This window comes from Sabethes cyaneus, chromosome 2, assembly GCF_943734655.1.
Source record: "Sabethes cyaneus chromosome 2, idSabCyanKW18_F2, whole genome shotgun sequence".
In the NCBI taxonomy this organism is placed as follows: domain Eukaryota; kingdom Metazoa; phylum Arthropoda; class Insecta; order Diptera; family Culicidae; genus Sabethes; species Sabethes cyaneus.
Window position 1 is genome coordinate 9,003,455 of NC_071354.1, and position 8,070 is coordinate 9,011,524.

Genomic DNA, 8,070 nt, shown 5'->3' on the forward strand with positions numbered 1-8,070 from the left:
CGGCATTATTGCGCGGAAATGATAACACAGCGCAAATTGGGACCGAAATCCCATAAAAAAAGCCAGTCGGCACCGAAGGTACCGAATCAACCATAATCAGCACCACTCTTCGTCGCTTGATCCGACTAGAGCCAGCGCTCTGCTGTGCCTGTGATGGCTGCTGTCAGGACTCAGGAGGCCAGTTGCCTGCCGAAGCGAAGTAGGCGGGAGGAAAACATCATTTTGTCTCGATATCCGCTCGTTTCAGTTGTGAATATCCTGCCGCCTGCTTTGCTCTCGATGGGACCATTTGGAGTTTGGTTTGATGGCGCTTGTTGGTTGTTGATGGGCTCAATAGATCTTTACCGCCTCACTTTCATCAAGAGAATAAGAGGACAACAACGATAGTATATAGCCTCAGATCAAGTGGTTGGCAAGCCCGTATAGGAGGAAGCGGGTTGGTTTTGTGGGGTGAGACGTTTACCGGAATGTGGAATCGAGTGTAGCAAGCTGTGACAAAGGAAAGCGTCGCCGGATGAGTGCTTTTCAAATTAGAAATCGACTTTCGTTCGTCTTCGTGTGTCGGTATTTGACGATGGTATTAGCGATGGTAGGAAGAGGGGGCGCGGGTGCAGAAGGGGGAAAATACTTGACGACTGAATGGAAAATTTGTGTCGCTGTTCTCTTGGGATGGAGCTGGGAATGGAATGGGAAGAAAGAAATTCAAACAACGGTATCCCTTTGGCTGCTCCATCATTCCACAGACAAACTTGCGACACGGCGGGGAGCATCGTCCTAGCATAGTAACACTATGACCAAGAACATTATCAATAAAGGGGCTACGGTAGCAGCAAAATTTCTGCGGCACCGTTTTCGCAGCTGACAAATTGGGCGGTGGCGTAGCGAGTAGAAAATTGAAATTAAATTGTGGATTAAAATAGTGAAAATTGAAAATTAAAAAATTAAAAACTGAAAACTTCAAATTACGAATTTTCAAATTTCAAATTCGAATACTAACTTTCGTAATTTCGTAATCCAGAATCGAACATCTGAAGTCAAGAAACTAAAAGCCGAAACCCAAAATCCAACAGCCAAATTTCAAACTAACAGCCAAAATCCACAAGCCCGTATCTCCAAAATCCAAAATTCAAAAACTAAAACCTGAAATCCAAAAGCTAAACATCCAAAACCTCACAGCTGAAATCCGCAGGTCAATACCCAAAACCCAAAAGCTATAGTTGTTCGAAAAGCTATAAATTCCAAATCCTAAGTCCAAAATCCCAAATCCTAAGTCCTATATCCAAAATCCATAATCCATAATTTAAAACCTAAATTACAAAATCTAAAGACCAAAAGCCAATAAATCTAGAGCAGGAAACTAAAAGCCGAAATCCATTGCAATTGCAAAATTCGAACGACTCGATATCAGCGGCAGTGTATTGCGTTGGTTCAGTTCTTACCTCGTAGGCCGTAAAGTGATTGTGAGAATTGAATGTTTCGCAATTAACAACAAGGTGGACTCTGACATTTATGGCAGTCAGTATGGCACCGACTATCACCCTTTCCTTCTCTTCTTCAGTGTACCAATGTGCTCCCATAGACTCGGAAAACCATCACAAAAAAATAAAATTAGTTCAACTATCCTGCTAGCCGTAATAAGATCTTGCAACTCGAAGCACTAAACATTGTATTCTATGGGTTCTTTTAGTTTTTGGGGCATAAATTACACTAAATACTGAGATTTATACCCAATTAAAATTCATCACTATATTTTCACTTTTTGCCGTCGATTTTTCATTAATTTTTTTTCGGTCGTTCCAGTCGTCACATCACTCGCGAAACTTAACTTGAGACACAGAAAAGTTTAATTTACCACCCGAACAGTTATTTGGTAAGCTATTATAATCATTTTGCCTCATCTGTTCACTTGAACTGATATGAAAAACTTTACTTCGTTTCGATTGCAATTCCGAATCCGCGACCGTCGTTGTTGATACGTTACCAAGGAAACGGGTGTGTATATGTGGAGTGATGCCATATTTACGTTGAGCATGAAATTGACCAATAATTTTCGCTATTAAATTAACGGTCGTAGAGTGTCGAAAATATACTTATAAAATTCACTGATAATAAAATTTACAGCAAACAGCGTATCTCGTTCAACAGCAAAAATAGATACGCGATTCTACGTTTCATAATTGTTCATAACAGATTATTACCTACTACTAGAAACTCTGTTCTCGTCGTGAAAGTACTGAAATCAGTAAAAAAAATGCAACTGGATTCTGACGACCTTCACCCTAAATGCTTTTTCGGCCTCGCCAGGAACTCCACAAGGCAGTCACTTGGGACTGTTAATCCTTCTGATATACTTTAATAATGTTAACCACATTCTTAAAAGCCCCCGTTTATCCGACGCAGACAATCTAAAGATTTACTTGAGGATTCGCTACAAGACTGATGCAATTTGTATTTAACCAAAGAGAGTTTGACACCTTAAAGGACAACTTGCAACTACATGTTCGTCAATCTTGCAAAATGCTACATTATTTCAATCAACCATATTCACCAATCTGTGATATTTATCTACAACCCTACTAGCACGGTTGTTACAAAGTTGTTGCGGTAACCAAAATATGACTAATTTCAGTCGTAATCCGGTTGCTTTAAGTAAATAGACCTATCATGTGCACCTTGGGAAGCTCAATGGTGCTAACATTCAATGTATAAACCAACGGAAGCATCTCGGAGTTATTTTGATAGCCAGTTATCGTTGCCACATTTCCTACATTGTAGACAAAGCACCCAAAACTTTGGGATTCGTCTTCCGCATCACTGAAGGCTTTACCAACGTAATACACAGTTCGATGGCACTACACCGTTCACTCATACGTTCAACTCAAGAATAAGAATCCACAAAAGCAAGCAAGTTTTTCCATAAGCTTCATATGATAGCGACTCGGACAATGTCCTGTTATAAGACCAGTATAAATGCTTAGAACTTTCTTCGAAAGCTCCAGGATTTTGCGGAGTCATTGAAATGTTTGGAGAGATAAACCGTTTTGAGTGCCTAGCATTGAAAGTGTTATTCCAATTTGATTCCACTTTCATGCATTCCTATGCTTTTAGCTCCATTTTTAAAGCAGAACCAGATAAGCCACAGAAGGGCTCAGACCCTACGAACTAATGAGAGGATCCGAGTCTTGCGAGCGCAACAGCTCTTTCATTTCCATTGATTCCACAGTGACCTGGCACCTAGTACAGGTTGACTTGGTTACGACAAGACAATTTTTAGAGTGATTGAATACATTCCCAGACAAATTTTGATGTGCATGTCGCCGACTTTAGAGCGTTTAGAGCTGCTTGGCTGACGGACATGATGCATATATTTGAATGTCTACAGCTCCTGCGCAAGCACACAGTCGTATATTCTAGAATTGCTTGTATTTTAGCTTGGAACACTGTTAGTCATCTGCCCATTGAAGTTGACATGTCGATTCCTGGACCAGTTACTTCTGCTCCCACTTTATTGTCCATTGTAGAACCATCTGTATATAAAACAATAGAGCCTGAGCGAAGATCGGGAACACCATTGTCCCAAGTATCACATCTAGGTTTAAAAGGGGGAGATGCTCCATTAGTCGCGCGGCTAAACACAATGTAACTTCTTTTTTCTTGTTTACTGAGGTATAATCTTCAATTAATGCTAGTGGGATATTAATTTATCAAACACAAGGTATTTGTCACCAGGCAAGACAATTGCTTTCGTTGTACGAGAAGTTTTATAAAGAAAAAAAAAATATTTTCTGATTCAGTTATATTGTACCAATAGTTACGCTAATGTTCCCTTAACTAAGTTTGGTGTTCCTTTAATTGTGTTAGTCCGTATACATTGCTAGGTTTTTAGGTGAAAAAATATCTTAGCGCAACTATAGAAAAGACCACCTATAGTTGTGCGCTCCAACTGCGCCTATAGTTGTGTTAGCTTTTAGAAAATGTTATTGATTAATCAATATTACGAATAGTCGATTCAGAAAGAGGAAAAAGCAGAAAAAAGTTTCAAAAAGTTGAAATGTCAAAAGGTTGAAGTCGAAAAACTGAAAAATTGGAATAGTCCAAAGGGCAAAAAATCGAAAATTTGTATAGTCAATTCGTCGAAAAGTTGAAATGACAAAAAGTCGAAAATACGAAAAATTTAAAAGTCGAAAAGTCTTAAAAAGTTGACAGGAACAGACTCTAGCAGTAAAGACGAAAAGTCGAAAGATCGAAAATCTGAAAAATTGGTCTCAAAAAATCGTCGTCTTCAGCAGCCTAGAACCAGGATGGCTCGTGGTGTTTCAAACAGTCGTCTCCATTCGAACAATGCGATCGTAGAACACTTGTCGCCGATTTTCCAATAGTCGCAAATCACTTTCGACCTGGTCGATCTATCTTGCACGTAGAGCCCCCTGTTTGAGGCGCCGGCAGGGTTATTGAAGAGAACTGTTTTCGCCGCTCGTGTCGACTGACTTTCGCCAGATGTACGACGGGAATCTCTCCAAGCAATGCCTATAAGTCATGATTCATACATCTCCGCCACTCTCTGCTTTCAGTTCGTACTCCGGCAAATATCGTCCCCAGTATATTCCGGTCGAACACGGCAACCCCCGCCGCGTTTCAAATGGACTCGAGAATGTCCCCGAGATGCGCACGAAACACACCACTCGATCAAACGGGCTCTGATCAGTCGTGTCATTTTATCCGGAAAACATTGTGCATTATCTGCGACAGCTGGATTCGATTGACTGTATCGTATGCCGCTTTGAAGTCACTAAAGATGTGATGTGTGGTTACGTTGTACTCCCGACATTTCTGCCAGATCTGTCGGATGGTAAAAATCTGGCCCGCAGTTGCGCGAGTCCCCATAAAGCCCGCCTGATAATTCTCTACATACTATGCTATCGTCAATAGCCGGCTTAGCAGGATCTAGGGGAGCACCTTTTCGACGGCGGTTACCAGCGTTAGCTTCTCCCCCTTCCAAATCTTGGAAATAACCCGGTGAAGAGCCATTGTTAGCGTTTCTCGGCCATATTTATAAGGCTCTGGAACCGCCTACCATCCAACCTGCGGCTTTGTTGGTCTTCAGCCGGATTTCTCGGTCTCAAAAAGTGGAAATTTCAAAAAGCCTGAGTCAAAAAGACAAAGAATCCAACCAGAAAAGTCGAAATGTCAAAAATATAAAATATTTAAATGTCGAAAGTCGAAAAATCAAAAAGGTGAAAAACCAAAAATTCGAAAAATCACAAAGTCGAACAATTGCGATAGCAAAAATCCGAAAGTCAAACATGAAAAATCGCAAACCAAAATGGCGAAGTCGTCAAGTCGAAAATTTATAAAGTTGAATCATGAAAACTCAAAAAGGTTTAAAAACCGCCTAAACAGGTCGAAAATTGTGGTTTAAAATATGAAAAATTGAAAATTGAAGGAGGAAAAGTTGCTAAACCTAAAAGTCTAAAACTGTAAAAAGTCGAAGGCGGTAGGTTAGAAAGTCGAAAAGTCTCAAAAAATTTAAAAGTCAGTCGAAAAGTCGAAAGGTAGAAATGTCAAAAAGTCGAAAGGTCGGATTCAAAAAGTTAAACCGAAAAGTCTTAAAGTCGAAAATTAGAAGTCAAAACGTCGGAAGGTCCAAAAGTCAAAGTCAAAGAGTCAAATAGTAGATAAGCCGAAAGGTCAAATAGTTGAAGCCTAAAAGCCTTTTTGACCTTTTTACCAAAGGTCGAGTCGAAAAGTCGAAACCGAAAAGACGGATTGTCAGAATGTCGATAAGACGAATTGTCGAAAATTCTTAACATTGAAAAGACGACATTCGACCGATTTGAACTAGAAAAAGAGGAAAAATCGTGAAATCGAAAAATCGAATGTCAAAAATATGGACAAAAGTAGAATCGTCAAAAAATGGAAGAGTCGCTAAGTCTAAAAATCGAAATGTCGAACATTATAATTTGTAAAGCCGAAAAGTTGAAGGGTCAATAAGTTCGAATAGTCGAAGCCGAAAAGTCAAAAATACGAAAAATCGAAGCAGAAGTGTTAAGAAGTTTGATAGCCAAAAAGTCGAAAATCTGAAAAATTGAAAAGACGACGATTGAACGGTCTAAAATTTAAAGCGATAAAATTACAAAAAGCCAACAATTGTTATTCCAAAATATCAAGAGTAAAAAATATGTAAAAAAGTCGAATCGTCGAAAAAATGGCAAGAAGTCAATAATCGTCAAAAAAATGTGATTAAGTCGAAACGTTGAAAAGTGTAAATAATATAAAGTCAAAAAGTCAATAGTAGACAAGTTAAAAAATGGAAAAGTCAAAAAGCCGAAAAGTCGGTAGTAGAAAACGCGAAAAGTGGAAATGTCGTAAAGTTAAAATACGGAACAGTGGAAAAGACAAAAATCCGAAAAGTCAAAAAAATGTAAAATCAAAAATTCAAAAGTCAAAAAATTGAAAAATCGATGTTTGCATAAAGAAAAATAGCAAAACCTTGGGCATAAACGTCTTCCTAAGGCTTGATCCTTCTCTATCGACAGACTTCGCAGCCAGCTGCAGGACAGTTACGGGACTAGTACAATGGTCCTACAGACTCTAACTAACAGCACAACCCAGCTGATCGTCAAATTACTTTAATCGCACGAGCAAAAATATGTCTGCACACAAGCATACTCAATGTTTTAGTTTGCATTAAAGAATACATTAAAATCGCTTAGAAATATTATTACAGAATTAGGTACGTACCTTGGTTCTAGTTTTCGCAAAACAAAACAAATATTTCATCATCGATTTTCGGTGCAGCTAGCAAACATTTTGTAGCAAAGCCTCGTTGCTATGATGGCTGTTTATGTAACCAAAGCAACGGGAAAAAATTGCCTACGTCCCAGAGCACCATGTAGACTCCTGCCCTGCACAACAAAAGTATTTAATCCACTTCGCCTACTGTTTGTTATATTCTTTTCACCATGTCTATACTCACCATGGTCGAAATTGCACAGTCGAATGTTGAAATGTTGATTAATCAATAAGTCGAAAAGTGGATTCAGAAAAAGGAAAAAGTTGAAGTATCAAAGTTGAAATATCTGAGTCGAACTGAAAGAAAAAACAAAAAATCGAAAATCGGTTGAAAAGATTTCAGATAGTCAAAAAGTCGGCAAGTCGAAAAGTCTAAAAGTGGAAAAGGTAAACAGTCTCAAAAAGTCGTTGGCCCGAACCAGGAAGGCTCGTGCTATTTCAAGCAGTCGTCACCATTTAATTCGATCTTGGGACACTCGTCGCCAATTTCTCAGTCGGCTCAGAGGTCATAAATCACTTTTGACCTGTTAGAGCCATCTTGCACGTTGAGCCCCCTATTTCTGCTGCTGGTGGGGTTGTTGAAAAGAGCTGTTTTAATCGCACTGTTGGCTGGCATCCTTACGACGTGTCTGGCCCACCACAGTCTGCAAAGCGCGATAGCTCGTGATTCATACGTCTCCGCCACTCTACGTTTTCGATTTGTAGTCCATCAAATATCGTCCCCAGGACCTTCCGGTCAAACTCGCCAAATGCGTCTATGTTCTCTGTGGGTAGCGTCATAGCTTCAAAACCATAAAGAACTACCGGTCTATAAGGGTTGTGTACATCGTCAGCTGCTACGTTGCGGAAATCAAAACTGAAAACCAAGAGAAAACCTGTCAAATTGCCGTAACGTAGTAAAATCCGTATGCATTGTGTCTGGGCCTTTAATCGTAACGTTTTGTGGCGAGCAAAGTAAGCCCGGGGGAGCTCTGTAGCCGCAAGGTTACCGAGTCTGCTCTGACAAATGAATGGTCATGGGTTCGAATCTTAGTAGAATCAGGCCATTCGATGTCAAAGTGACTTTAGCATGGGTTTATTCTCAGGCCCCTCATCCGCCCTTCCTGCATGCTGAGTTCAATATTATCCCGATATGGCCTATTGACAGTGCAAAAATGAGACCCTTATAGTAAAAATGCACTGGTTTGCTACGCCAGGGATGACTATAATTGGGGACTGCGCGCTGTCATGTGGAACGAGGTAAAGTAGAGTAAAGAATTGAAAGAAAGGTACCCAATT